This window comes from Python bivittatus, unplaced genomic scaffold, assembly GCF_059951505.1.
Source record: "Python bivittatus isolate LINGU-HERP-01145 unplaced genomic scaffold, Pbiv_v1 ctg000320_np1212, whole genome shotgun sequence".
Lineage (NCBI taxonomy): Eukaryota > Metazoa > Chordata > Lepidosauria > Squamata > Pythonidae > Python > Python bivittatus.
In genome coordinates, this window is record NW_028277052.1 from 2,377,601 (window position 1) to 2,399,350 (window position 21,750).

Consider the following 21,750-nt stretch of genomic DNA (forward strand, 5'->3'; position numbering starts at 1 on the left):
AGCTTTTGACATTTCTCCAAAATGTACAACAAGCCTGTCATAACAGAACCACTAAATATTCCCACTTGGCTGCTTATGTGTGTTTGTCTGTTTGGAAAGAGACAATCAGGTGCTCCATCACTGAAGATATCTTCTCCACAATTGCCAAGCAGAATTTGACAACTGCTGCTGGTTGGATTGTTTTTCTGATCTCTCATCTTATGCTTGGAGCTCAGAACAAAAGACTGACAACATTCATTTTATAGGGGGTTATAAATGGCATCTCGTGGCCTTGTTGCTCAAAACCGCAAAGCAAGAGAGATGAAAATCCACTTCAGAATGTTCTTGTCATCACTGCTGTCCAAAAGGAAATTATGACAAAGCAGCTTTTTTTCACATCCCTCCCTCTTTCATACTTCTACTATTAAATAGAGACACCAAGCAAAAAATGAAAGAATTTCTCTACACTTCTTGAAATGGATTCTTTGTAAATTGAAAAATTGACAGGCTCTGAAATATGCCTTTTTTCTGTCCACCTTCCTCTTTATGAAAATGATCCATGAGCTTCACGTAAAGCTTCAGCTTTAAAGGAAAATTCAGTATTATGTTTGTGGGTATGGGTGTGTTTAAAAAAAAGAGGGGAAACAGAACTTGCCTAGCACAGAGGCAGCAAACATAGAATTGTGTGATCCTAACATCTGAGCCTGAACTACAGCCTAGGGCAATGTTGTCCAAACTTGGCCACTTTAAGATGAGTGGACTTCAACTCCCAGAATTCCCCAACCAGCCATGCTGGCTGGGAAATTCTGGGAGTTGAAGTCCACTCATCTTAAAGTGGCCAAGTTTGGACAACACTGGCCTAGGGGAAGATAAATGACCAATATAATCATGTTTGCTAAATGCATGGGCCAAATCCTAGTGCATGTAGTAGGCTTAATATTTTAGTTCAGGCAGCTCTTCTTCTGGAGAATCTCTCCAAAATCCAGGGTGAAAAGTACTTGCAGGAAATGAGCAGAGCTAGGAAGAAGAAGAGACTGCATGTCCCTTGTCCAGTCATTAAAACTGGGGAAACTCAAAGAAAGAAATTCTCCCTTCTTCCCAAAGCCTTGAAAAAGCACATTATTCAATTTAGCAATGAACAGAAAGACTTTCACTGCCCTTTTACCTATCAGCTCTTTTCCTGATGTGAATTGAGAATTGGGGACATGTCCAAACTGCTCTCCATACCAGTCCTTTGACTTAGCTGTGCTCAAAAGGCAGGGGGGTTGTCTCTCAGTTCCCAGTCTGGCCTGAATTAATTTTATTCAAAAAAGGTGATGAACTCAGACCCTGACCTATTTGCAGAAAGACCAACCAGCTTTTAAGAGGCTATCCGTAACTCAATTTCCCTACCAGAGGCTTTTTTTATTATTATTATTATTTTGCTAGCGATGTTGCAACAGTCTCTGTTCCACAAAGGATGATTAATGTCCCAAAGGAGGTTCAACCAGCCATTTCTGTCTCCATTTTGTTGTGAGATACTCCTGGTGTTAATAGAAGGGCCTATGGCTCTAGGTTGTATCAAAGCTAATTCATTACTTACATGAATATATACATACTTACGCTGTTTCTTTTCAGGGTAAGCGACATTACGCAGAACACAGAAAAAGAATAAGACATAGCCAAAGAAATGAAAGGCATGAGATAAGAAAAACAAATGTAGCTAAATCTGGTTTACACCACTGCTATTCCTTATCCCACTCCATATCAGTTTTTTCTTGCAAGACATCCTTGTTTCGACCACTTCCACACACCATTTCATACACTGCTTTTTGCTCCCCAAACGTCTCACGTCTCTCTTTTTGAGGACCTTATTCGCTCTACAACTTTCTCAGGGCTGGATTAGGACCAACAGATGCCCTAAGCACAGCCCGATTGCTTAACTCAGGGTTCCTCAACCTTGGCAACTTTAAGACGGGTGGACTTCAACACTCAGAATTCTTGGCTGGGGAATTCTGGGAGTTGAAGTCCACCCGTCTTAAAGTTGCCAAGGTTGAGGAACCCTGGCTTAACTGACAAGACATTAAGACTCCATAAGTGCTGAAAACTAAAGTCAAAGGTGGCAAGGGAAGACTTAAGGCCATGATAGCTAGGGGAAAAAACTCTGTGGTGCTCCTCCTTCCCTTGTGGCCCTAAGCATGGGCTTCTTTTGCATAATGGTTAATCCAGGGCTGAACTCACTCCTTTCCTTCATCAATTTGTTTGGTGCTCCAATCTTCATTCATTCTCTCCATATGACAAAGCCCCCTCGCTGTACTTCTTTCACATTCGTCACTCTCTTTTGTATCTGATCCATATTCCTTCAGCACCCGTTCCTTTTCTTCTTTCACTATGCCTACTTCTTAAACACCCCATTCCCATTCCATTCAACTGACTTTTATGTTTCTCTTGACATACCAACTCTTATGTGATTCCTCCGCATGAATTATGAATCCTTGTAATTACAGATAATTATGAGCCAAGAATGGAGGCCAAGCTAGAGTATGATAAGCCATCACAGGTTGGCTAGCACTGAACTGAACTCCTGAACTTTTCTTGGAAAGAAAGAGAGAGAGAAAGAAAGGGAGAACATTCTTCTGGCATTAGACAGGCATTCCTTTTCCACCGCCAAAGTACCTTTCTCCTAAACATTTTTTAATACGCTATCATATTTCCTCTCAAACCGCATTCCAGATAGCCTTGTCATATAAAGGACAACTCTTCCATGCCTTCTATTCTGAATTAACAGCCCTAAGCTCCACACCAAACAATAAGGCCTTGCTAAATCCAGATCCAAGATGGTCTGGCAAAGGGATGTGGCCATCATTCCACAGATAAAAACTCGTTACAGATAAGACTCAAGTACTTCAAGGGTGTCCTGTTATTTGCTTTAAGAGGTGAGAAGTAGAGTGGAAATTTAGTCAGAGAATCTGGCATTTCATTATCTCCACCTAACGTTCCAGTCTCCAAAAGGACATGGCAAAGCTGGGGTGGGGGTGGGGGTGGGGGGTGCCAAAAGAGGGAATCAAAATGACCAGGAGATGGAAACCTTCCTTTGTGCAAAAAGGAGAGAAAAGCTGGACATTTTTACTTTAGGAATAAAGAAATGGGAAGAGCAAAGCTGTCATAAAGCTAAGCATGTTGTGGAGGAAATGGATAGACCAAACCTTTGGCCGTGTTCTCATTGGATTATAATGTGGAGGACAGAATCAATCTACCGCAGCCTTTCCTAGCTTCATGGCCACTAGAGATGCTGGAGATTGAAACTCCAAGAACTCCCAGCCAGACTGGAGAAGGTAGGATTTATGATATTCCCTACTATAAGAACCCTCTGAAAAGAGATCTGAGAATCAGTGGTGAGTTTAGTCCAGTCATAAACAATGACACCTACCTGAGTCTTGGACATGCTAAGGATGGCTTTAAAAACTCTCCTGAAGCAAGTCTTAATTTATTGGTGTTAATTGGTCTACATCCACTCAGGGTTGGCTTGACAACATTTAGTAAACCCACACTTAGAATTCACAAACTCTACATAACTGTCTGGAGATTTGGGGTTGTTCTCCTCTCCCAGGTTGTCTCAACCAGGCACACAAAGAAGCAGGTGGGAGAAACTCAGTGGAAAGCCCTTATTCCCCTCACTCCAAAGGCTTCTCTCCCTGCCCCCAAACCTTAACACTTTGATCTTTGAAAGTGTTAAAAGCCAGATAAATACCCAAGCTGTAATTACCTGCCTTGAACTCTGTTTAATATCAGAGTGAGGTGCTTAGGAGGTGAGTTTCCTAAGTACAAGTTGCAGATCTCCCCTTTGAAGACTACCCTGAAAGGTGTTTATTAAGTGAAGGTGTCAGGTTCAACACAGTGTTTCTATTCAACAAACCGTCCCCAGAGTATGTCTTGTAATTGCCTAATAGACAGGTTCTCTCTGTTCAGTGTGTTCAGTGTATGGGGGGGGGGGGTCCCTTTCTTTCTTACACACAGAGAAAAACATAAGTGATTAATCAAAACCCTTATAAGGAATGCCACTATGTAGGACAGTTTACCTACAGACCATCTACTGTTGGAGGTTGTAGATTCTCCATCTCTGAAGGTGTTTAAGAACAGGTTGGACAGCCAACTCTTGAAGATGATTTGATTGGTTTTCTTGCATATTGCAGAGGATTGGACTAGAGGGGACTTGTAGTCCCCTCCATAGAATCCATATCGATAAGATCACATCCTCTTCCTCATCATCATCTCAATCAGTCCATTCCCTGCCTTCCTGCTCAGATGACTAAATTTGGTGCAAGTGTGTTGCTGTTGTTAGGGAAGCAAAGCAGGCTCAAAAATGTATGTGGCAACTTCACAATCCATGTTATGAGCCAAGGTCATCACTGGTTGACATGACTTGGCTTGCACTCCAAGAAGAAAAGAAATTATACTGGATTGGGCATTAGAAGTCAACTGACAAAGCAAACTAGGCCATATTGAACCACACTTCCGATGGCTTCCAAAGGCAGAAGAATTCAGCCATCAACAGCTTCTTCTTCCCAACAGCTACAACAGTTTTCAAAAGAGGACTGGCCTCCAACAGAGTTCTGGAACCATCATAATAAAATCAAGCAAAATTTAAATGAAAGTGGAAGGATTTTTTTTCCTATTTTTTAAAAAAATATATACCTTCAAAACATCTTGAATATTTTAAATTGAAAGGTACTATGCCATCTTGTTGTAAATTAATCTTATATTTTCAGCTGAAATGAAAGAAAAGTGGGAAAAGCAACAGCTTTACAACTGGTTGAGACCACATGCTAAAACAGCTGGGAAGAAGATAATGTCTAGTGCTACAAACTTATTAAATTTGGCACTAGATGATCCTTGCTGGGGAAAACATTTCATCTAATGAGTCTCATCACTGTCATTGTTCTGACTGACCACCAACCTAATCTCCCAAAACAGAAGATTCTCAAGAGCTCAGAGAAAGGGACTTTTTCATCCTGACTGACAACAATTCTCTATGATTTCAGGCAAGAAGAAATCTACACTACGCTGCCAATTTGATCTTTTAATTAACTGCTGTTGATGGGGATTTGCAAGGAAAGTGGATGCCCCACCACCACTTAACTCTGATCTCCTGTCTTCATCCATGCGCCATAATCCTTGCCTTCTTCTACTGATTTATCAGAATCACATCTGGCTCCTGATCTCCCCCATCCATATATCCACATGTCCCCTGGGCTGTTGCCTTCTTGAGGACCAGCACCCTCTTTTCTAAGACACTTCACCTCCACCTAAGTCCCCAATATGCCTCTCCACTGCGTGGAAGCAGCCAAAACCAAGAGACTGGTTGCTTCACTCTTCCCTGACATTAAGACCAACTTCGGCCACCACTGAGAAGGTTTTGGTTTCTCATGTCAAAGGAGAGTTGGAGTAAAACCCAGGCCCATCATTCTATAGTCAGGAGTCTTATCAAAAAATTGCAACCTCATCAGTTATAACTTTCTTTCCTGGGAAAGCATCCAATGTCAATGTTTATATTATACTTGCAGGTTTCCTGGCTCTCACTTATCAGCTGGAAGAGAGCTGTGCAGAGTGGCTGCTGGCCAGATTGCTGCCTCTTGCTCACTCGACTGTTGCCAGCCACCAGACAGGGGAAACTGCAAAGATACTTGAGGTCCACCCAAGCAAGGCGGAAAGGTTGCTGGACTTTCCCTTGCTCCTGCAACCTCCAAATGGCTTTGATTTCTCTACAGAGCCTTCCCAAGAGAATCGTCCACCATTCTCATCTCCTAAAATTGGAAAAGAGTCAGAAAGAGGTAGCTAAAGCATTATTTTAAGAGAGGGGACAGTATTTGCAGATCTATATAGTTTAGGGAAAGGCAGACAAAAGATGTTCGTGATGGAGGAGTATAAAATGCATGGTGCATAGGAAGTAGATAGAGGGAAGTTCTTCTTGCTCTCACAGTAAGCTGACGACTGTTGGGAGACTGACAGCAAAGAAATTAGAGACATCGAAGGTGCTTCACAGTGCATTATTCTGAGGTCTCCTTTGGAGCAAAGGCCCACAAGGTGGCCAATTGGAATGGCAAGCCAGTTCAAGGAGCTAGGAGTCTTAGATGCAAGGAAACTAATTTTGGCAGGTCAGAAGGGCAGTGACTGTCATCCATCTTGGTTTGTTACTCAAAGCAGCCCCTTCATAGTGCTGAGTGGTAGGACTGTCCTAAGAAAGGCCAGTGATCTGATTCAGCAAAGTGTCGCTTTTTGTATCTCCTGCATTTGCATCTCTAGCTCTTTGCTTGTAGGACCCTTGCAGCCTAATTTTCTTTTGGTATCAACAATCCTCCAGTGAAGATAGACAAACTAAAGAGTTAACCCCTGACTTCATGCTCAGAGAAAGAGATTCCAAGATGCTACCTCCTGGCCCACCTACAGATGACGTTTCCTCCTGCTTTTCCCTCCCTGATGGCAGTTCATTAATTCTGCAGTTCCTCAGGTCAGGATTGGTCCTGCCAAATGAAGCAATAAGCAGTATTTATGAAACATGCCACAAAATGGGGATGGCATTTTACATAGTATTTTAATGCCAGCTGAAAACACAAACACAGAGACCCAAAATATTCAGCCCCAAAGTTTATCAGCTGCTGCTCTTTTGACCAGGCCTCTGGCAGTTCCAAAGTTCTGGACCACACAACCTTTTCTGAAGCAGACTACAAAAGAAAAGGTCTTGTGACTGTCAAGAAAGAGAGAAATTTGAAGATACAGGGTCAGTGAAAATATACTGCGGTTTTGATGTCTGAATTTCACATAAACTTCAGAAGGAACAATGCTCATCTCGTGTTTACAGAGCCTAAATCCTCAGAGACTGAAGTGTTGTTTTCCTCCTTCAGCAAATGTGGGAAGCTATTAATAGGAACAGTCAAATAATTCTTTCAGGACAGCTGTTGGACAGGTGATGTTTCAGCTCTTCATTCATATTTAACACTTATTTGAGCTGGCAGAACCTCCCAGGATCCTCATCAGATTAGGAAGAGAGGAAGTACCTCTGACTGAACAAGATTATCAGCTCATCTAATTCAGTCCTGATTTACTGGTTGTCCATCTCAGAGGCTTCCAATGGAGATATTTCGCAACCTTACCTGCTGAGCCTTGTAGGGGTTGAAACTGGGACCCTTACAAAGCAGGCTTCCTTTCCCTATTACAGTAACAAAGATCTGTGTTCTGCTGTCACTTCAGTTAGTTTGTTGTACTCTTGTCCCTCAATAAGGTCTACATCAGGACAAGGAGTGACCTACATTGCAGATGTCAATGAAGCATCACAAGGGAGGACAACATCTTGACTTTTCTCATTCCCTTATAAACAAGATGAACAATTCATCTATGTGTCCAGATGCAAGTCATCTCAGCTTCATGCTCACTAGAATCACCTATTCAATGAATGTGTGCAGAAGCAGTTGAGGTGAGTATGCTGAAATCACCACTAACCTCTACAAATTCAACTGAAGGTTAAAATAAAAACATGAACATGTATCATTACAGAGAGAGTTCCCTTCCTGTGACTGGGAGTATTGTTTCAGTAAACTCCCCACCCATTGTGTCAAGAGATCTATAAACACATGGACTTATTTCAACTGTGCAGAGGTTGGAAATAGAGAAAAGAAGTAGAATCGTTTCCATGCTCTTTCCATGCATTGGTGGCTACATGAAGATCGCCTAGCCATGTCCACGGATGGCATGATGCAAATGAAAGCTGCAGAACTACATAGAAAAGGTAGGGCTGTAAAGTCTGATGTGGATAAATATGATTGTGGGGGAGTGAAAAATGAAACAGGATGAGAAAGGGTGTAAAGAAGAGCTAAAGCCAACCCAACTGGTCTTGTTTTTAAAGCACTCAAAGTGGGAATACATTTATGTGGTTGTGATAGAAATGTAGAATTTTCCACCAATTGAAGTGTTCTCTGTTCTCCCTGGCCACATTTTCCCACAGCCTAATGGTGAGCAGATGTTGAGAACTTGCTTTGTCAAATTTGAAGAATAAACAACACATTAAAGTTCCCCCCCACCCGAGATGCACATCCCTGTGATATGCACAGAGAGCCCCAGAAATTCTGCCCATCCTCTCCCTTTGCTTTAGTTTCTCTAGATGAGGCCCACAGGTTGTTAAGCTTTGAAAATGAAGATGATTCCATTGCCATTCATTAAGACCTGCCTGGAGAGACAAACAGTTGAGGCTAGCAGTACTGACGCACAGAAAAGAAAATACATATCAACGTACAGTTAAGTTAATCAGGTCCCTGGCTTCAGTTTCCCTTGAATTTTGTGGTGTTGGAATGAGGCCAAGAAAACAGATAAGTTTATTGTGAAGATGGGATACCATAAAATTAACTAAATTTAAAATTAATTTGTAAAGCACACCAGGCTGAGTTAGTACAATTTTAATTCAGTTGGGAGATAGAGCTGAATAAAATTATAAAAGTGGGCTACATAGTTTATTAATATTATTTCATTCAGGTGTTGGAGCTGCAGGCCACCAAAACTTGAAAGAGTGCCAGCTAAGAGTATTTATCAGTTCCAGGGATTCAGGTGACCAAATTGAGGTAGAACTTCCAAAGTTTTCTTAATGATTCTGAACACTGTCACAGGCAGTGTGCCTGCCAAAAATTATGCTTTTCCCTCCAAGTTCTCCATTTAAGGAAAATCCCAGGGTGTAGGGAGCAGACCAGAAGAGAATGTGGCCAGATAGAGTTCTCCTAGTTCTTTGCATGGAAAGAAAAGTCAAAGAATGTGAATAGGTTGCTAAGTTGTCTTCCAAAAAATTGCAATTTGTTTATTTATAAAAAGCTTTGGATATACTGAGTCTGGGCCATTGGAAAAAAGGTGTTTCTGCAATCTTAGAAGAATCCATGGGTACCAGATTGTGAAGGTTCAGAATCTTTGCAGTGAAGAGAAGATGCAGTGAAATCTGTTGGCTTTGCACTGGCTTTGTACCAATGGAGTGGCAAGATCAGAGAATACGACTGTATATGGGTCAATTCATTGTTTAAAAAGTGAACTTTAACTATTCATATAATTTTATTTATTTATTTATTTATTTATTTATTTATTTATTTATTTATTTATTTCCCACAGGTGTATAGCTGCCCATCTCACAGTAAAGTGACTCTAGGCAGTTTACAACAAAAACCATTGTAAAAAACTAAATGGTAAAAACTACAATTAAAAGACATCAACAATATTATTATATTATTATAATATGATATGACCACTTGGATAGAATTATGCATAACAAATCATAATTTTAATTGTACTGTATCATCATACTATTGGCTGTATTTTTTTTCCTTTGTAACCAAGTCTACTGTTTTTGCCATTTTATTTTTCCTTTTTCTTTATCTTCTGGCTTTCCCCCCCCCCCTGTTGTGTCCTTTCCTTTCCTTTCCTTTCCTTTCCTTTCCTTTCCTTTCCTTTCCTTTCCTTTCCTTTCCTTTCCTTTCCTTTCCTTAGTTCATTGTTTAGGTCTATGGATCCTTTTATAGTAGTTTAAGCAATGTAAAATTGATCCGTTTTGTTCTTAATTGTTCTTATTGCTATTGTATTATTACTTGTACTAGTCAAACATTCAATAAAATCATTAAAAAAAAAGACTTCTCAAGTCACAGTTGTTTCGGGGAGGGATGCTGAAAAAAATATATATCCCAAGACAGTTTCAGTGTTGGGGCTCTTTCTGCCCCAAGAACTGGGAAAGTATTTTCAAAGGGCCACGTTACTACCGCGACTGCAGGCATACATTGTTCAGCCACAAGAATTAGATCTTCGGTCAATAAACTTGATTTAATTCCCAGGTACTCTGAGCTTCTTTGGGGCAGCCATCCTTAAACTCTCTATGGATGAACAGAAGCAGCAGACGGCTGGGGAAGCAGTGATGACCGCGACTCATCCTGCTCGCTGACCTTTTTGGCAGAACATTGGTGTAAAAAAAAAAGTTTTGCTTCTTTTTTTTGATAATAATGTTATTAAATTTTAAAAAACAGAAAGATAAAAACTAACACGAGAGACTGGAAAAAAAGAATAAAGGGAAGGAAAGAAAAGGGCAGAAAAAGAAAGAAGCAGACATACAAAAAAAAGAATGATTTCCAACTTCTTCTACAGCAGATATAAGTAAAACATACACTAAACTCTTACTCTAAGATTTCAGATTAACATCCATTTTTTTCTAGAAATCTATTAATTTTACTAATCATCAAATCCATATATCATAACTTCATCTTTTTCTGTTTCCTCCAAAAAGTCCGAAAGGGGCTTCCAATTAGCATTAAAATTATCCAATGTCTTTTCTCTAATCAAAGCTGTCAATTTCACCATCTCAGCCAACTCCATCAGCTTTACAATCCAGTCTTCCATGGTAGGTAATATCGAGTCTTTCCACCTTTGATCATGTAAAAGTCTCGCTGCAGTTATCATATATAAAAACAAGGGTCCGTGAGACTTTTCCAAAAAAGGTTTTGCTTCCGATGCATCCATGGCTTTGAAAGCAATATCATATTTTGCACGGGCTGGATTTCCACCCACCCGCAGCTTCCCTGCCCCTTTTTAAAAAAAGACCTACATTAGCTTCCACAAGGCGGTAACAAGTCATTTCAATAGCCAAGCTGGCTCAAAAGCCAACACACCTTACAGAAGATAGAACTTTTTGAACTGTTTTCTTTTCGTGCAAGAAAACACCACCAGGGCATCCACCAGTCAAAAAACTCAAGATGGCCACCTCAACTACGCAATTGAAGTCCTAACTCTTTTTTCGCACACACCGTATGTGCACTGCACATTAAAAAAAAGAGATGGGGATTTGACTGCAGGGTTGTGGCCACCACCTTGACCTTTCTCTGTCTCACACACACACACACACACCCTGGAGAGGCTAGCTCATCCTCTCTTTTCCCCCTTCAGCACCACCGTTTGCTGGCCTCTCAACTAACATGCAGAATGAAATCTTCTGTTTGTGAAAGGGGGAACGTGAGATTAGATTAGCCCCATCCCTTTTGCTATTCCAAAAGGCACTCAGGACCTGGTGATGTGATCAGGCCTGGGGCGGCCAGGGAACCGGAGACCTGCTTAGATGGCCCCACTGCTGAGGGGGCCATTTTTATTCTCCCTTCCCTCCGCCCATGGTTTGTATTTTTGGTTTTTATGGTATTTATTAACGTGGTTTTATACTTTTTCTGTTGCTTTATATCTGTCGTTCCATCTAATTGTTGTACGCCACTCAGAGTCGCTTTGGTGAGATGGGCAGCTATATAAATTTGCTTAATAAATAAATATAAATAAACTCCTTGAGCTAGGAGCAGGGCCTTTTGAGCAGGCAGTAGCGAAGAGTGTGGCATGTGAGGAAAGCCAGTGCAATGGGAGGCAAGGATTACAAATGTATTCTCCTGCAGCTGAATTTTTCCCACAACACAGACTAAGTGCATGCTTTCATCTCCAGGAGATTGCCACAGACTTACAGTAAATGTCATCTCCTTTATGACACAGCTTGGGGTTTTCATAATTGGAGGCTCTCCATCCAGCCCTGAATGTTAGTTGATTAGCCTCCAATTACCTGCTTTGATTGGCAGCCTCCATCTTGGCGGACTGATCTTCCCCCAAGTAAGTCCCTCCTTCCCCAGGGGCATTCTGCCCCCAGAAATAATTCTACCAGACCACTACAGTAACGCGGACATTTTAAGCACTGCCTCAGGATGTTCCTCAGTCGGTGGAAGAAAAGGGGAAGAAAAATTTCAGCTGCACCCCAAATCCTCTGAATTTCACCCACACCTATTCAGGAAAGGGTGCTTTTTCTGGCTCCCCCCTAACAAAATACATCAGCAATCAGGGAACAGGCAACAACACAGCCACGTTGCATGCCGAATTCTCTCTCTGCCATTTCTAGTGAAAACGTCCAGGGAAGAGGTGAGTGGAAAATCTTTCTCTGCCATTGATCAGCAAAGTCAGCAGGCAACATTTTGTCAAAAGAGTTCTGCCGTGGACCAAAGACGAAGGCAACATATTTGGATGTAACTGACCCCACTGAGTACTACTACGATAAGTAACATGCATGTAGTACAGCCTTAAATTGTCTTTCCCCTTCTGCCAAAAAAAGGCATTTTTATTTGAAACATTCAGAGCTTAAAGCCCTCTGGAGCTGTTGTCAGTGGAAAGCTGGAGAACATTTCAGCTAGCAAAAGCATGTAATGATCTGTCTTAAATAATGGCATTTTATCCTCCACCAGACCAAAGAAGTAACTACTCCTCCATGGCCTGGAGAGTAATTTCTTCTTGAGGTTTTGTTGTAAAAAATAAATGCTTATGGAGAAGTCAATGTCCTAGGAACGCTGGTCCCTCAGTGTTAAAGGAAATGAGTTTTCCGCCCAGTTTCCAGACAAGATCTGTTTCTGCGAAGCAGTTCCTTGGCTTTTCTGGGGCGTGAAAATCAGCGCAAGTGCCTCTGCGTTCTCCCTTGCAAAGAAAATATGGACATGGAGATCATCATGGTAGGATTATCCTCAAGTTTATTTCATTTAAAAAACGTATACAGCCACCTATCTCATATAGCGATCCTAGGCGGTTCACAACAACTAACGAAAACAAAATAAAAACAAAACATCCCTTCCCACCAGGTGCCAGATCAACCAGACTACTAGGCTTCCGGGCTCAACCTGCATCCTAGCCCAGTGCTTGGGGGAAGGGCCAGGTCTTCATGTCCTTCCAGAAGGCCAACAAGATAGGGACCCCTTGAATCTCAGGCAGGAGGCTCTTCCGAAGGGCTGAGGTAGCCACAGAGAAGGCACGCCTACAAGGTCCCATCAGATGGCAGCATTTAAGGGAGGGGACCTGGATCTATCTGACCTAGTGGGATGGGCAAATGCCCTCAAATAACCTGGCCCTGTGCCATGTAGGGCTTTAAAGGTGATAACCAGCATCTGTCTGGAAGGGAAGTGCTGATTTATAGGAGAACAGTCTTTTGTAACGCAAAGGCTGCCAGTTGACATCCCAAACCCACATAATATATATCTTCAACAAACCATACTAACTATCAAAGGCCTTGTGCTCAGATTCAAGTTGTATATATTAAGTGGAATGTGGGGTTTTTTTCAAGGAAGCTTCTGCTCTGAGCGAGTCAGCAATGAGCCAAAATGATGGAAAGCTTTCTGGGGAGCTGGAGATAGATGGCAGGGAGAAAACTTACCAGTATGATGCCTGGAAATGGGTCTTCATGATTGATCAGGTTCTCAGGGGTAGTCACTTAGGAATAAGTAAGCCCTTTCTCCAAGGGCAGCTGATCCATGAGAATGCCCCCAATGCGGACTCCAATTTCACACGTGACCTAGAACATTGCCTGTCACTCCATCATACCTACCTACCTCAGCAATTCATCTGAAACGCTTGGAAACTGCCACTGCCATCCAACGCGGGCATCTCCAGTGCCCTCACAAGACCCTTTCGTTGTTTTTATTAGGATACAGTACGGCTCTCGGAGGTTTATTCTTCATTAATCAATTAGCAAAGACATTGCAGCAATCATTCCAAACTTGCTTTCAACACCGTGATCAGGATTTGCTGCTCATTAAGGCAACACAGATTTATATGCCAGGCTGTTAATATGTTGTATATATAATTATGTCATGGCCGGGTCAGCTAATAGCTCCCCAAATTACAGGAAACTGATTGAAATAACCTCTTTTTATTATTAAAAAACCCATACACACTGTGATTAGCAATTAATTGATTTCTGGAACAGATTTCTTTGTTTTAGTTCACTCTTATATAAAAGAAAAATCTGTCCAGAAACTGGCAGTTTCAGAACAGTGATGCTTAACAAGAATGTGTGGCTTCTGTGTGGCTTTGAATAGATGTCTTCTTAGGACCTTCTGGCAAATTAAGAGGTCCACATGCAATGGAGTTCCCACCAAATCCTTAAGTGCTGTGAAAGAAGGGCCACTGTTTCTAGGAAAGCCATTCCCAATCTGGTTTTTTAGCAAGTTTAGCTACACCAAGAATGACCCTGAGCAGCGTTTTCATGGGTAGAATTCTGAACTCCATCTTGGAGTTCAATCCTCCCATCAAAGTCTTTCTCAGAAAGTCTTTCAGAAAGATCAGAGCTATGTGGTAACCATGATAGTTCTGCTCCTTCAGGCTTGAGGTCTGTAATTGAGGGAGGAGAAAGAGGGAGGAGAAAATCCTTGGTCCTCACTCACAATCAAGTTATTTCACAATGGTAAGTGGCAACTGTTGAGGGGATGAGTTTGTTTAGATTGTAAGGTTTGTTATTCTAGGAGATTTATCAGAAGGACCTTTTATAGACTCTCTGAAGATGCTCTGCATGACAGACATTATCTAACCCTGGAGCTACCTGGTAGTTTTGGAAATCCTTTCTGGAGATTTGGGACACTTCCTGCAAAATATGCATTTGAGGGATTGCTGGGGAAAGAACAGGGTGGGAAAACTCCTTTCTTGAACTTTCTTAAGTCAACTCATCTTGGGTTTCAGCCTATTATATAATTTGCTTTTTAATTTAGTAGCCATTTAAACTTGAGCAGCCATTAGTTCTTGCACATCTTGTTCTTCCATCACAAGCATTTTCCCTTTTCTTATCTTCTGCTGACCTTCCTTTTTACAAAAAGGTGCTATCAGACCCCTCCTGATTTTTATAAGTTAGAGAGCATTTTTCATCCAAAAGAGAGCTCCTGACACAGTTTGACTTTAAACAGCCAAGCAAAGCTATCCAACCTCCTACCAACCAAACTGTTTTAGGGATAATAGAGATTGTGTTCCTAGATGGATTAACACCACACACAAACACACATACACACACACACATTTGCTTTTAAAGAAGTGCTACATCTGGAGAGAAACCAGCAGGGCTCCATTCAACTCCACAGGAGTTTACCAATGAACACCTCCAGAGAATCCCAGCCTTTGAAAATTGCTTCATCTCCACTGTATCCCAGCAGGTGCCCCCACATGCCTCCTTTGAAGATGTTACTAAATAAAGGAAGAGATATCTCTTTGAGAGCCAAACAGACATAATGCAACATCTGCTTCATCATATATATCCTACTTCATTTTCTGTGGGGTAGAGGTAGATAATTAGCAGGCCTCAGCAACTGCTTCAGAGGAGCTATCTATATTATTTCATCTGATCAGATTCAAATTCAGCTTGTTAGTTCAGTATGGTAAAGGAGGCCTGGTTCTCTTAGAGATAATCTACAGGTACATCAAGGTGTTGCACGCCCCTGGAGCATTCATTCCAGATGCGATTGCCTGAACACAATCCAGAAATATGGTGGCTTTGGATACAAGTTCTGGTTCTATCAAAACCTTTGGAGTGGAAGCCAACTAGTCCATCTTCCTCTAAATGTTCCCCAGATGTGATATCCCACTCAGGACCAGATTTTAAGGGTAACAGGACTCAGGGACAAAGAGACTCCTTGAAAAGTCCAGCACATAGCGAAAGTTATTATAGATATGATAGATTATTTCTTTTCACAAGTGAAAAATTACCCCACTGCCCCACTCTGCAGAGTTACAATGGCATGTTAGAAGGAGAATCACAGGCTAGATACAAGCTGAAGCACCCTGGCTTCAGCACGTGCTTGGACCCCATATACTCATTCCCCATTGTACAATCTTCACGGTCTTTTAATATCAATCAAGAAGGCTGGCTGAAGAGCCCCATTCATGCGCCAAGTCAGAGCTCCAACAGAGGAATCCACAACAGCTGTGAGACCTTTGGAAAAGGATTACAGGATAATGGTGAAACTCTTACTTTGCCTGCAAAAGTTGTTGGGATTAATCTCTGCCGCCTTCAGGGAGGGATGGAAAAATGCCTGACTAAACATTTGGAGCATTTCTGCCACCCGAATTAAACAATTAGCTCAAGGATGAAAGATGTAACCCAATATAAGGCAGCAACTTCCTTTGTTTCAATATATTTTTGGAATCTTTTCCAGGTGACACAAAATTCTGAACTTGCACAGTGCTATCAGGACCTATACAATCATATTTCTCTGAAACTGGGCAGGTAAAATAAATAATAAATTGTTATCCAACCCAACTTAGGCTAGGACTAGGCTGAAATTCAGATTCCACCATGACGCTCATCAGGCTATCAGGTCTGGGCTACAAAATCCAGATGAACATCAGGTGTCAGCACTGAGATTTTTTTTAACAAAAAAGAAAAAACACCTCTCACCACTGCTGTCATCTCGTGGTTTCCAAGTTTTTGTACCCTTGATCTGGTAGCCCTAATTAAGAGCCACTAGCTCTCTTACCCAACTCACAGAGCTGGTGCAACAGTGCCTAAATAATTTATGTTGTCTTGCACTCTGAAGAGGAATAACCAGATGGAATATAACAAAATATAGCAAAACGGACCTGAACTGTGTTTATACAGTTCTGTTCCAGTCTGGAACAGAAGGATTCATCCAGTTAATTTGCTATCTTCTCTCTCTCTCTTTTTTTCACCCTTTTTCCTTGCCAGCCCCCGACTTTCTCCCACCTTTCAAAACGGTTTCAGGCAATTTATTTCCCAGCGTCTCTTCCATGACAGATAGCCAAGCTCTTAAGAACAGTGGAAGGTTTGATCATCGACTGTAGACCTTTTCCCCCTCTATTTGCCTGAAAACTAATTAACCATTTTTAAAATTGAGTAAAGGCCTCACTTGGTTTCATTCCCTGAGCTATAGCACTACTGGTGATGAGGGGGAGATATTTAAAAATGAATTTCTCAAGCTAAAAGGAGAGGAAAAAGGAAAAAAAACAAAAAACTTCAAACCTTGTGTTTAATTGTGCATGTCCTATTTTAAATAACCAGTTCAGCTCCACTTCTTTCAGACAGTGATCCATGCTCTTTTTCTATCCAGATGTAACCCTTTCAGGTTTTTTCCCCCAACTATTCTGATATACTACTGCTGATATATGTATTATATTCAGTTTAAAAACCCTCCTGAATGTTTCTGAATGTCTTAAATGGAAATGGCATCTTGTACCTGTAACTAAGTAGGATTTTATTATGGTCATTTCCAGATGAAATCCATCATAATTCATAAACACAACAATAGTCAAGGATCCCAGGGATAACAAGGAATGATCTACAGGAAGATTTAGATATTTGCATTCTGGGAGCTGCTAGAAAAAAAATTGGCAATGCTAGAGGTAACAATGGCCCTAAGGAAAGAGATATTCATCATCTGGCAGTTGAGGGGCGCTTCAGGCCCTATAAAAATTGCAACGTGATAAGGTGCGTTGCAGATCCTTGTAGCACGGGAGTTACACAGGCAGAGGCGTTCACCATCAGAGAATGGTGGGCATGGGTGTGCACCTTTGGGTGACTGTACCCCAATAATAAAAGAAATAACTAGCTCAACTTTTTGAAGGTGACTTTTCTAAGTCCATTTCCAGACGGCTGTGGCAAACCAAATAAATCTTTACTGTAAACTGCCCAGAGTCGCTCTGCAGTGAGATGGGCAGTGACAAATTTGAAATATAAATAAATAAATTAAATCAATCAGTGCAAAGTTAAGGAGGGATGTTCATACGATCTCTAGCCAAGGACAGCCCAGAACAGCCTTGGAATTGCTTTGCTATACATACGTATGATGAGAAACACGCCACGCCACGCCATACCATGCCATTTCAAGTCACACAAGTGTAGCAGCTCCATCTGATTTGATCCAGCCCCCTCCCCACTTTTATGCTCCTTTTCCTACTCTTGAGAATCCTAATTGCCAACAGGGGTCCTAAGCGTACAACCTGAAAAATCTTACTCTGATGCATTTCTAAGTAATGTTTCCTTAAAATGAGTGATGACTCTGTCTGGGGTCAAACCTGCTAAGGCCTAATGTGCTTAGTTGAATTTTGCTTTAATTTGTGACATGCTCATGGCTTGTAAACTAAGGTTTATAAGCACATTTTGTGAACACAGCTAATTGTGAATTATTCAAGCCATGGCTTAGGCAATGGATAAACCTAGTCTGGTGTGGCATTACTACCGCAGGAATATGAGAAATCCAAATGCCAGGTGACTCTGGTAAATCTGCCTGGCTGTTTTCCAGAGACTCCCTACCTATCCCCTAGAAACTTGTTTTGGCCAATCAATCCCCGTGAAGGTTGTTCTGCCCTCCCAGGTTAGGAGAATCCCTCCGTTCTTACCACACAGTCACAACTCATGAAGGTGCCCCAAGTCTACCGTGACCCGACCCACCACCAGAACGATCTCTCCCAAAGGTGAGCATGACCTCAGGGATGGGGAACGGAGGCAAATGCGATTGAGAAACACAGAACCCACTTCTTCCCAGATGGAGCTGAATTCATTTTGCTTTAAAGGAAGCTTCAAAACAGCTTCGTTTGCTATAACAAATTGCTCATACGCCATAAGCCGGCCCCTGTAAATGAGTTCGTCCCTCCCCTGTGGCTTTTTCTATCCTTTCTAGCCTAATTGTGCAATTCCTATAAAGCCCTCTCAGTCATCTTCCTCACGTTCCTGACAAACAGCCTCGTAATATGTGGAGGAACAAGCTTTGGTTGTTAGCTCCATCCCCAGCGTGCTACAGGGCCTTGGGTCTCCCCTCACTCCATCTGGTCTTGGGGTTGCTCACTTCACAAGACCCAATTCCGGGGCATCCACTGAGGGAGTCAAAAAAAATCAAGATGGAGAGTGTGACTGTGCAATTAAAAGCTAGCTCCTTTTTACAGGCATCCCAATGGACGTAGGAAAGGGACGCAGCTTGGATCGCACTCGCAGCTGCCCTCTTGGCTCTTTTTACACCCACAGGCACCTGTGGGCATCCCTGCCCAATTCTCTTGGGGGATGCATGGAGTAGGGAGGCCTGTAGATCTGTGCTTAAAAAAAAAATCCTCTTCTCTTCTGAAGTAGAAGAAAATGCTAGTGTTCCCCCTCTCTGATGCGCCATGAATTTCTCTGTGTGTATTATGAATCTTTGCCCATTGCTTTGCAATAAATCCCAAGGGACGTTTCAGAGAGAAACAGTAAGAGGGGAGCTGGGTTACTGAGAAAGATAAAGAAGTGCACGCCGAAAATCCACTGATCTTCCCATTTGTCATGGCAACAAGCCACCACTGCTCTCCAAACTCCCCAAAGTGGGTGCAGTTCTGCTTGTGGGTCCTTTACTTCATTCCACCAGCCCTGGTTGGGACCCGGGAGCAGAGAGGGAGGGAGGGAAAGAGGGCCAGCCAGAAGTGCCCACGGTGGGAGCAGAGAGGCAGCAAAGCGTGCCACCTCAGAAATGCCCTCGGCCTCAGGGTTCGCCACCAAGAAGATAAAACTTTCCACTATCTCTAACTGAGCTGTGCAAAAGTCAGCAGTCCCAAAAGGGCTTGGGTCCAGACACCAGGAATAATTCAGGACCTCTGATCAATCTTCTGTGAGTCGTAAATACCTTGTACAATCCTCTTGGAACATAGGAATTGGAAGCCATTTGCATTCACTTCAGCCCTTTCATTTAATCTCATTAGGGAAGATGCAGCATCCTGCGAAGGGGGGGAGAGAGTTTGTTGCACCCCAACTGCAGTTGCTGTCAAGAAGACACACACACACACACACACACACCTCACCCCTTAAGAGGGTGAGATAAAATTTGCAATGAAATGTCCACCCTGGTTGAAGAAGGGAAGTGCCAAATCTTTTGTTATGTTTCTGGTTCCAAAAAGATTTCTAGTGAAAGGCATCTAGGCCCAATCTCTAGGTGCCTGTAATTTGCAAGGAAACACACCAAGGGGGGTGGGGGTGGGTGGGAATGTTGCTCTTGCAGCTAAGCCCAGAATTGGTTGCTCCATGGCCTGGTTTCCTTGGTAATTGCTGGCACCTTCTTCAAGTCCTATGGAATGCAAAAAGGGGTCAAAGCAACGTTTTTTCAATGCGGAGAGAAAGAGGAGGGTTTGTAACAAACATAATAATTGCAAGCATTTAACTAAGTTTAAAATGCATCTGTGATGAGTTTGAGAACATCAGAAAGATCATTTTTCCCCCTGCGGGCAATTTATAATTTCATATATGGAAACTCAGAATTGCAAACATTGAGTTTGCAAACAAAAGAGGGAATTGGAAAACTATATAAACAGCTTTTCTTCAGAATACATCTTACCCCGTGCACTCCCATGCACGGTCATTCCCCATCCTACACCGCTTGATTTATCATCAGAACAGTCCTGTGAAGTAGGTCAAGCTGAGAGATAACAGCCCCAAATTAACCGCAGGATCTGGGAACCCTCGTTGGTCAAACCCCCTAACCACTATGCAATGCTGTGATTGCAGGTAAGAGAATCCTTGGCGTGGCAATTTTCCCCAAGACCAAGGGGAAGGCACTCAAGGGCTGTGAAGAAAAAAGAGGTAACATGGAGGGAAGAGGGAGAAGGTTATGGCAAGAGTTCTCAGCAAATGAGAAAAAAAAAATGAAGTGATCAAATTTTTCATTGTACTCTCAATGGATTTCAAGAGGACGGCTGCAAATTCCATGCCAGCTTTTAAAAGAGAGTTAGGCAAATGTTTAGAGGACTGCAGCGGCTACTGGCCAGGATGTCTATATCTTGGGTATTATAGATCTCGGAGATGATCTGCCACTCAGAATGGTGAGAAAGATGTTGTTGCACTGACACCCAACTTGTAGGTTTCCCAGGGCACTTGGGTGGCCATGCTGGAAACAAAATGCCTCTGTTTGATCCAGTGAGGATTTGCTTAGACGTTGCAAATCTAGGAGATTTGGCATGAATCACATGCAACTTTTTTCTGTTTCTCTCCACCAATGCTGGGCTGTTACATACCATTTGATTTAACAATCTTTCCACTGGAGGCTCACCAAACAACAACTCCTTTTGTTCTCCTTCTTCTCCCGCTTTCTCCATGGAATGGGCATCCACCTCTCCTATAGTCCATCACGATGACATTTCCACCCTCACACTTTTGGGTGGGTCTCCTCAATTTTTCCCTGTATTGACCATGGGATCTTCCAGATTTGATGATTATCATAATGGGTGTTGACTTGGCCCACTTCTGGAGCTCCGTGAAAGGACAGTCTGCCTAAATGCCCATTTCCACCCTGCTTCTTCACTGAACCTTAATCATGAATAAGATACAACAGTTTACCATTTGCCATCATTGTGAGTTAGGATACTAACAACCTGGCAGAAAGACAATTGCTCCCAGGGATACTGATTACAAAGCATCCCATTTGGCTTTCTGTTTTATTTTCTCTTAAGGTTGTTTTGCTCTTATTTCCCCCCTCCAACTGCCATTATAAATCCCACCCCTAATCAAATGGATATTTCTGCAGGGTAGAATTAGAGATGTGTCCAATTTTCCTATATTGAAATGTATCCAATGTGCCAACTAATTTGTTTGCTAGCATTACTTTCTTATTAGGAGCATAATGTTAAAAAACAGGATCCACAAGGGCTTCCTAGAATGACTTCCCAACTGTAATGTGTGCATGTTTGCATGTGCAGATATAATCCTGCAATGATAATCTCCTTCTTCTTCCTCTGGTGCTGCTGCTTCTCCTCTTCCTCCCCTTCTCCTTTGCATTCACCCAGGTGGTTGCAGGGCCTGCTTGCTCGTTTGTGCTGTGCTTACCCCGTTCACACAGCAAAGCCATCAACACGAGGGGTTTGCTCTTCAGCCAGCTTGCTGTGCAGCCAGATGATCATAATCCTGCAGCAATAGAGCTCCAGATCCTACAAGAAGAAAGAAAACAACAGAACTGGGAAATGGGGTGCACATTTATGTTATGAATG

At 42.2% G+C, this 21,750-nt stretch overlaps 1 long non-coding RNA gene across 1 annotated transcript; it reads left to right on the forward strand.

Moving 5' to 3' along the window:
* Positions 1-3,014: 3,014 nt before the first annotated feature.
* Positions 3,015-9,614, forward strand: LOC103052022 (uncharacterized). The gene is made up of 4 exons (XR_001560310.3): positions 3,015-3,293; positions 7,238-7,429; positions 7,510-7,741; positions 9,100-9,614. It is a non-coding gene; the product is annotated as an uncharacterized LOC103052022 (long non-coding RNA).
* Positions 9,615-21,750: the final 12,136 nt, after the last annotated feature.